Source organism: Rutidosis leptorrhynchoides, chromosome 1 (assembly GCF_046630445.1).
Source record: "Rutidosis leptorrhynchoides isolate AG116_Rl617_1_P2 chromosome 1, CSIRO_AGI_Rlap_v1, whole genome shotgun sequence".
Taxonomy (NCBI): Eukaryota; Viridiplantae; Streptophyta; class Magnoliopsida; order Asterales; family Asteraceae; genus Rutidosis; species Rutidosis leptorrhynchoides.
The window spans coordinates 147,824,802-147,834,466 of record NC_092333.1 but is presented as its reverse complement, the minus strand read 5'-3'; the positions used below and the strand labels follow the sequence as shown (position 1 = coordinate 147,834,466).

General features: G+C 34.1%; 1 non-coding gene across 1 annotated transcript; it reads right to left on the bottom strand.

Moving 5' to 3' along the window:
• Window positions 1-250: 250 nt before the first annotated feature.
• Window positions 251-357, bottom strand: LOC139886903 (small nucleolar RNA R71). The gene has a single exon (XR_011772763.1). It is a non-coding gene; the product is annotated as a small nucleolar RNA R71 (small nucleolar RNA).
• Between the last annotated feature and the right edge of the window lie 9,308 nt (window positions 358-9,665).

The following is a 9,665-nucleotide window of genomic DNA, read 5'->3' as shown; positions in this document are numbered from 1 at the left end:
ATCCAAATGTCAATTCCACGGCTTACTAATTGACGATCCCAACTCTCACTTAGATAAATTCCTCTTCTTATCCAACTCATATAAGCAAAACGAGGTTGAACAAGATGTAGTTCGTCTGTATCTGTTCCCCTATTCCTTAACTCTTCATGCAAAAGCATGGTTCGAGGGGTTAGAACCCAACTCTATCACCTCATGGGCGGAAATGGCAACAACTTTCTTAATTAAGTACTTTTCCCCATCAAAACAAATCAGACTTAGGAATGATATCGTAAACTTTCAACAAGCATATGATGAATCACTCTACACTGCATGGGAAAGATTCAAACATTTGCTTCGAAGATGCCCGAACCACCGTCTTGAGAGCTCTGATCAGATTTTGACCTTCTACAAAGGTCTGAATCAGAACAACAAGTCTACTCTTGATGCTGTTTCTTAAGGTAACTTCATGAACTTCACTGCTGACGAGGCATGGAGATTGATCGAGGAGATGACTATGCACCATCACGATTGGAACACGGAAGAGCACATTTCATCAGCAACACCACTTTCCGCCTCCAATCCTATCGAAAATAAAATCATCAAATTTCTCTCAGAACAAATAGAAAACCTCACCAAAGAAGTTGGAGAGCTAAATAAACTCCCCAAACATGTATCTCAAGTGCAATTATGCCAGAATTGTACTTACCCACATCCGACCATGGTATACGAGACTGAATGTGGGGACTCTGTTGTCTACTCTGATAAAATCCTAGCTCATTCGCATAACCCACCTACCAAACCCAATACCTCACAAGAGACAAGTCCAGGCAATGTCCTACTGTGAATCATCAAAATGATCACAGCAAAACAAGATGTAGCTGTCTTAGTTTGCTTAATCCGTTTTCCAGTTTCAAACCTTCTCTTTTTCTGAGCTTTGCCAACACACTATTCTTTATCATCAAACTTTTGACTGTTAAGGTCTTTTGCAGTTTTTGCTGCTTCATCAACATTTTTTAAAATTTCGAGAACTAGTTCGCAGTTTAGGGTGTTTTTCAGAAACTTCACATTCAAAGTATGTAAGTCCAGGAGATAGACGTTATATGTACACATATATCTGTTGGCGTAAACATGCCGCGAGATTTCAAAATACTGATTGCTGATTCCCAGTAATTGGGAAGATAATTCTTGTTACAAGATGCAGATGAGTAAATGATAGGGTTTCGATAAATATAATGATTTTTCAGAAAGTCAAGGATCAGTGAAGTTGTTGGTAAGTTTATTGCTAGTGTGGTGGAACATAAACGGCTCCCTGATAACGATGGCGAAAGGGCAACGTATATATCGAGGTTATAATAAGACTGTTTCAACTGAAAGTCGAGGTTGACTTGCTGGAGCTGTGACAAAACTGGCTAATTTGAAAAGGAATCACAAAATTATTTTTGCTAATAAATGCCAAAGGGTCTGACACAGGTATGTGTTAAACTTTTACTTTGGTTTCGAGAGTTTTTCAGGTGTATGATTGTGGGTAACATGTGGTTGGATCATCATCTCGATTGTTCATTATTTGAAGTGTCTTCAGGAATTTTGGAGGGTTTGAACACCGATTGTAGTCGTTAATATATACATGATGTTCTAGCACAGTTTTGAAGTCAAAGTATATCTTTGAAAAATATAGAAATCTAAGAGTGATGTCTTCTGTTAAATTTGACTTGGATTTTGATTTGTCAAAATCAGAATATGTAATTAAATTTGGATGAGAAACGTTGTTTTGATTTCTATGAAAGGATGTACATTGTTGTGAAAGTAGTGAGTATAGTTGATGATTTCGGAATCAGATTCGAAGAATGTAACATATTAGTTGTGAATTTATATATCTCTCGGGTATTACCTACCTGTTAATCATTTTTTCACAAATAATATTTTTGTACAAATGAATTTTATTACAGTCTTTATGAAAATTTATATGTATGTATATTTTCTTCCGATGTAATGTAGATTTAATGAGTTAATATTAAATTAAACTCATTTGATTTTCGGCTGGAATTAGAAATGAATAATTTCTAAAACTTTAGAAATTTCCTAATTTTCGTGGATTATCATTTCATCGTAAATGAAATTATGAATCAATGCTTCATCATTCATTTTTATTGATATCTACCCGGTGAATGATGTTGGTGTTCGTGGGATTCTTGTGAACTTCGTAAAGTACGAATGATGTTCTCTAGAAAGTTTCGAGTATATCGAAAGTGTAAAATCAAATATGTAATCTAATAATACACTTAGTTTATTATGAAATGGAATTCATTGAATTGAAACAGAAATTGTAATTAACGATGGTTAAGTTATTAACGAAGGATGTACATCATAGCATATTAATAATATGAATTTAACCGAGTAGTATCTACCCTTTTTTTAATTCATACATAATAGCTTCGTACGAAAAGATATATTATAGTTTCAAAATTTAAATATATAAGATATACATATAAATTCTTCAGCGAAAATGAGTTAATACTTCATAACTCGTTGATACAACATACGCGTTGTTGATTAATGATGATGTTTGTGGTGATTATAGATCTGGTGGAGTTTGTGATGTTGTAAGCGCTGCTGATGCTGACAATGCTGATGGTAATGGCAGTGATGTGATGTTGACGGTACTATTGATGCTGTTGGTAAAACAAGTCTAGCTTGTAAATTGTGCACCATCCTATCAGGGTTTCTACTCTTCCTTCTATCATTTTGGTATACTCGTCTGATTTATGGTTAAGGCTAGAATAGTTAATCTCTGAGACTTTGGAGATTACATAATCACCACAGAATGTTTCTCCAATGAAATTATAGATTAATACTTCATCGGTTATTGTTGTTGGTACTCCTTGGTATCTATGGTGCATGTGATGTTGATGCTCGAGGTACAGATTGTGATGTTGAGGTGTGGGATGCGGATGTTGCTGTTGGTGGTGGTGATGGTACTGTTGGTGTTGCTGATGGTGGTACTGTTGCTGTCCGTGCTGCTGCTGGTGCTTGCAACCTTTGCACCACATCCTCCAAAGTCACTACCCGAGCGCGAAGCTCGTTGACTTCTTTTATTACACCGGGATGATTGGCGGTCCGGACGAGCGGATGAATAAGATCTAGAATTTGAGATAATATGTAGTCGTGACGAGACACACTGGAAATGAGGGAGAAAATGGTGTCTCGGACAGGTTCGCCGGTAAGTGCTTCAAGTTCATCGCCAAGAGAGCAATGTGGTGGATGGAAGGGATCACCTTCTTCTTGTCTCCAATGATTGAGGAGGCTACGAACCCATCCCCAATTCATCCAGAATAGATGATGACTAATTGGTTGATCCATTCCGATCACACTGCTTTCAGAGCTCGAGTGAAACTCCATATCGGAATCCGAGGGACTTGAATTAGTGCCGAGTTTGGTGTGTGCGAGGTTAGTACGAAATACTATTATATTTTTACGATGAAATACGGCGAAATACTATTAAATACGATACAATTTTACACAAGTTATTTATTTATTTATAGAATGGATATACGTAAACCTTGCTACAACACTTATAGGCAGTGTACCTAATCGTAGAGTAGTGTATTTTTTAGTAAGTCCGATTCGTTCCACAGGGAGCTGGCTAAGTTTAACGCTATATTTTAAAAACTATATTTGTATAAAATATATATAATTATATATAGTAATATTATTATAAAAGGGGGTTTTTACCGTTTAATGACCGGTTTGTCGATTTTAAATAAAGCGTAAAGATAAATGACGATAATATAAATGACAGAATTTAAATTGCGATAAAGTAAATTGCAGTAATTAAAATGACAATAAATAAAGGTACGATGAAATATGAAATAAAAGTATTATGCTTATTTAAACTTCCGTAATCATGATGTTTGACGTTTTGATTTTAATTAATTGTTACCGGGTTAATTGTCCTTTGTCCTGGTTTATTTGATACCTATCTGGTTTTTGTCCATAATAGTCCATCGGTCATAATTATAAAATGTTCGTCAAATTAACCTTATTCCCGAAGTCAAATATTCCAACTAATTAGGGATTCGAACTGTAACAAGGTTTTAATACTTTGTTAATAATTACACCAGGTTATCGACTGCGTGTAATTCAAGGTTTTAATACTTTGTTAACAATTACACCAATTATCCTTGTATGTAATCCACCCCTGTTTTAATGAGATATGAATATTAATTTACCTACTTGATCAGAATGAATAATCAATTACCCAATCCGAATAATTAATTAAATGATCGTAAAATATGTCGTATAAACGTCACTAAATAGAACATACATAATCATTTTAATAATTATTAGATTAAATAATTTGAAGATAGGTTCGGCAGGTTCTAATGAGTTGTCATTCGATTAGACAATACCCCCTATCTATTAATAGTCAATAGTCCAATGTCCACAAGTGTCGGTCTTTTGTCCAAACCTTAATTATGGTACAAAATCTAATAACCTAATCTTAATTTTTAGTCCAACATCACGATTACTTTGGCTTAAATAAGCATAATAATAACTTAGTTACGAGACATTAATTTAAAAAGGTTGAACATAACGTACAATGAGTATTAATAGCGTAGCGTTACACGGATAGAATTTCGACTTACAACCTTAAAACATTCGCTACCATAACCTTATTATTATTAATCTTAAATTAAAATTAAAATTATAAATACAAATATATATATATATATATATATTGAAGAGAGTAAGAGATTGAATTATATGTCCATAAATCGTCCGTAAAACTGACTTTTTATAGAACTTGGCCTGCTACAGTAACTCATGCGGTCGCATGAGTTTTGCGCCTTCTGGCCATGCAATCTCATGGCCATCATTTTCTGGTCACATACTTTTTGGTTCCTAGCTTGTCGACATATTTATTTAATATATATATAATTTTATAAAATTATATATATATATATATATATATATATATATATATATATATATATATATATATATATATATATATATATATTATATTCATGTGCATAGTTGATTTGTAATTTTAGCTCCGTTGCATCGCGCGTTGATAGTTGGCTCAGGTCCCGGTTTCGGATTTTCGAACGTCCTTTCGTACGATTTAATATCTTGTACTTTGCGTTTTGCGGCTTGTACTCTTTATCATTTTTAGACGTTTCTCATCAATAAATTGAACCACTTGAATTATATCTTGTACATTTGAGCTTTTTGGTCATTTGCGTCTTCAAATCGTCGTTTTCTTCTTTTGTCTTCGCACTTATTTATTTAAACGAATATTACATAAAAATAGAACAATTGCAACTAAAAGCTTTACATATTGGAAGGATATTGTGCCTAAATATATGTTCATTTGGAGCACTATCAAATATCCCCACACTTGAGTGTTGCTTGTCCTCAAGCAATACAGAACTTAAAATAAAATCACACTTCACTCGAATCACTTTTTTTATTCTCACACTTTATACATCAGTGATTTTGATAAGGCGGTATAAACAATGGTAGTAACGATGTTTTTTACAGTCCCACATGACTTATAAAAAATTAGATCCTTTAAGGAAATTGGATCTTTATGAAAACATTTGATCTTTTGAAAATTCAATCTAGCCTTTACCCTAGATAAGTTTTCCGGAATAACCCTTCACCGGTGTTTTCAAAATATTTTTGTGGGTTTTGTGGGTTTCAGATTTCAAAATTTTTGCTCAAAACTTATGGTTTTGTGTCACCCACTTGCTATCCTTGTATTGGGAAAGCAACACGTCCAGTTTACTTGCTCCGTATATTACCTTTCGGTAAACTACCGTCTGGTTGTAAAGGTAAGCGTTGAATAAGCAACTGTTAAGGCAATGTCCCGTGACATGCTTTTGATTATGGTCTATATTGTGTCGGATGCAATTACTATCCTTTGTAGGAGCAATAGTAAAGATCACCCTATAGTTTTTCGGTCTGGAACAAGGTCCTATCTTCGACCATGCTATGCAACCACCGTTCTTACGGTTGATACCCGATTTGGTTCAGGTGACCTAATGAATTCCAGGTGAATTCCTAGGATTTTACGTTCAATGGTAATGAACGCATTGAAAATGGATTTTCAGAAAACAAATCGGTTTTAATTTTGATCAAAATATTTTCTCGTTCAAGCTCGAGTTTAGATATCATTGAATTCCATGAGTTTGTAATTCTCAGTCTTTAAAGTCAATCTCAAGAATTGAGTAATATCAGGCTTAAATGCTGATTTTTAATCTTTAAGGAGATTATCCTTTTCCGGGGGTCTGATTCATTAGTCTTATCAAGCTAATTTGCACGGTGCCCTCCCCATTTTACGAGACAGATCCTCTCTTGGTTAGGATAAGTCTGACCACTTGGCGACCCTGTTTGATGCTGAGGTCCGTGGATTTCCTGCTGATTTTAGAGATGACTTTTCTAGATTTTTCGTCAACCTACAGCTGGTCTGGACGACAACTTCCTGACCTAAATCAAGAAGAAAGTGTCTTTTTAGGAAGACTTTACTTCCTTTTAATGATGGAATTGATTCATCGTGTAGATCCATCTTTCTTTCAAATATATTACAGTAAATTAGGTAAAACTGATTAAAATCGTCCAAAACAAAAGTACCTGTAATAATCTTGTACAAACATATGTGATATGTGTTTTGAAAAACTTGGTAAATTCTTCCCACACTTAGCTTTTATTTTTTTTCTTTGCCTTTTTATTCTCTTCTATTCCATTTTAAATGAATTCTAACGTTTTGGGTTGTTTCTCCAATTATGTTCTCTCCGAAGTAATAATAATTTCGGTATTATAACCTAGTTTTATCGTTCATAAATATTTATAAACATGATTTTGAATTCATTTAATTGAAAAATTTTCAAATTTTCACAAAATTTGGCAATTAAACCAAGTATAAACCCGAGAGAATTTATTACTCTTCCCCACACTTGAGATCATGCAATGCCCTCATTTGCATGAAATCAGACTATAGTTATAAATTCATGAGGGTGATTAGTGTAGAAAAGTGATTAAAAATACCGAGTTTGCAAACATATTATTTTATATCACATTTGATATTTTATGTCTTGTCGTTAAAATTAGTAGCTTTTGCTGAACTTAATGTCAGTCTTTGAAAGTGCGCTGTTTTACCCTATTTTGTACATAAGATAAACTACAAACATACATAATATTTTTATTATTTTTTTTATAAAATCTTTATTTATTAAAACAATTTAAATGAATAATTTTTTAAAATTTTGTTTCCTTTTACTTTAGGTAGTTTCGGTATGTTTACCTAGTCCGTCCCTCGACAAAATTTAAAATTTGTCGTTTTTAAAAGCGATTGTTTTAAAAGCAAAGATTTTTTTGGGTTTTTTTTTGTATACTTTAGATCAATAAAATTAAAAATAATGATAACAAAATTTTTCGCCCCACCATCGGGTAAAGCAATTTCGGTTCCATGACCTAGTCTTTAACTTACGATGAATTTTAGAAATCATTTTTTTAAACATAATGAAATAAAGTAATTTTTGTTTTTTAAAATCACACAAAAATTAAATTTAAAAATGCGTATTAATTTAATACAAAACCTACAAAACAAAAATTCAGAATGGGGGGAGAAAACTAGTTCTTTAGTGTCTGCTAGCGGAAAAGACCAATCGGATTCCATTCTCGGAACTACACGAGAACAGAACAACTAACTTTAGATAGCGTTTTCTTTTTAGATCATTTGAATCTCACCACACTTAGGTAGCTGTGGTGTCGAAATTGTGATTAACTTCATTGTCAATTTCTTTTGGACCATAATCAACTTGCATATCTGTGACTTTTGCTTTAAGCCATTGGTCGGATTCCTGTGTAATAACCAAAAATTCAACCAGTTTTGCCTTTTCTTTAGGCGATAGATTGGATACTAACCAGTTACATAACTTAAAGTTCCCCTTGGTTCTGGCATCGCGAATCCATTTGATAAGTTTCTTCATTGAACTATTAATAACGGAGTCATTTAATTTTGTATCAACAACGGAGTTCTTTGTTATCAGGTCATCATTAGGTGTTACTTCATCTTCCCCACACTTAGGCGTTTTATTATTGTTAAGCACTACCGTTGGAGTTGGTAAAACAACATGGTTCTTACCAATCGTTTTTGTCAGTTCAACGGTTTTGGTTGGTGGAGATTTAGACTTTCAACTTACAAAGGTGATCGATTTTTCATCATTACTAAGTGTCATTCTACCCTCTCTTACATTAATGAACGCCCCGGTGGACGCTAAGAATGGTCGACCTAAAATTAGAGGAACGTTTGAGTCCTCTTCGATGTCAATGACAATAAATTCGACTAGAAAGGTTAAATTACCCACTTGAACGGGTAGGTTGTCAGCAATTCCAACTGGGTGCCTAATGGTTTGATCAAAAAGTCGAACACTCATGTTTGTTGGACTTAACTCACCTACTCCTAGTCTCTTATATAATGAAAGAAACATAACACTTATACTCGCACCTAAATCTGCTAGTGCATCATACATGACACAATCACTAAGTAGACAAGAAACAATAAATTCACCCGGATCACCTAACCTGGGTGGAGGTTTTGGTGGAACTGTCTTAACCGTGTTTACTTCTACGGTTTTTGTTTCTTGCATTTTCTTATTCTTCTTCTTCTTTCTAGAGGTATCACAAACTTTATTACCTATTACTTGCTCATACTCAACTCCTTTTCTTGGAAACGGGATGGTTGGTCGGTATGGTGCCACCACTGGCTTTACATACTCGGGTGGTAGTGGTGGTGTAACTTCTTCATTGTTACTCACATTGAAAACCTTCCCATCTTCTGATGATGGTTTTTCAGAATTCGTTGATACCATATTAACATTCTCATTCCGAGGATTTACTTCAGTATCACTCAGTAGCTTTACTTATTCCCTCTCACTCATCATGCTAGCAAGAGTACCTACGTGTTTTTATAGATTCAAAATGGAAGCTTGTTGAGTTCTTAATGGCTGATCAAACCTCTCATTTGTTTGGGTTTGAGATGTAATAAATTGTGTTTGAGATTCAACTAGCTTTTGTACCATTTCTTCCAGATTTGATTTTTCTCTTCGGTTTATTGTGGTGGTTTATACAAACTAGGTCTTTGTTGATTGAAAGTGTTGTTTTGAGTTGGTTGGTTATTTAGAGCTTGTTGGTTATATGAGTTATTGTTAGGTCCATTTGGATTGTAAAGAATGTTTTGATTTCGATTAAAGTTTGGCCTTGGCGGTTGATAATTATTTTGATAATTATTTCCCGGCCTTTGGTTCATGTAGGAAACATTCTCATTTTGTTCCATCATTTGCTCAATGTGACAATCTTTCATTAAGTGTGGTCCACCGCATTGCTCACAACTGATTCGTATTGCGTGAACATCTTTAGTCATCTTTTCCAATCGTTTTCGAAAGCATCTATTTTTGCGAAAACAGAATCAAAGTCATGGCTAGAATCGGTTCTAGCCGCTTTAGATGAACGAAAGATATCTTTTTCTTGGTGCCACTCATGCGAGTGGGATGCTGTGTTATCAATAATTTTGTAAGCTTCAGTTGTGGTTTTCTTCATAATGGAACCCAGCTGCTATGTCGATGTCTTTTCGTGTAGTAATGTCGCATCCTTGGTAGAATATTTGTACTATTTGATAAGTGTCT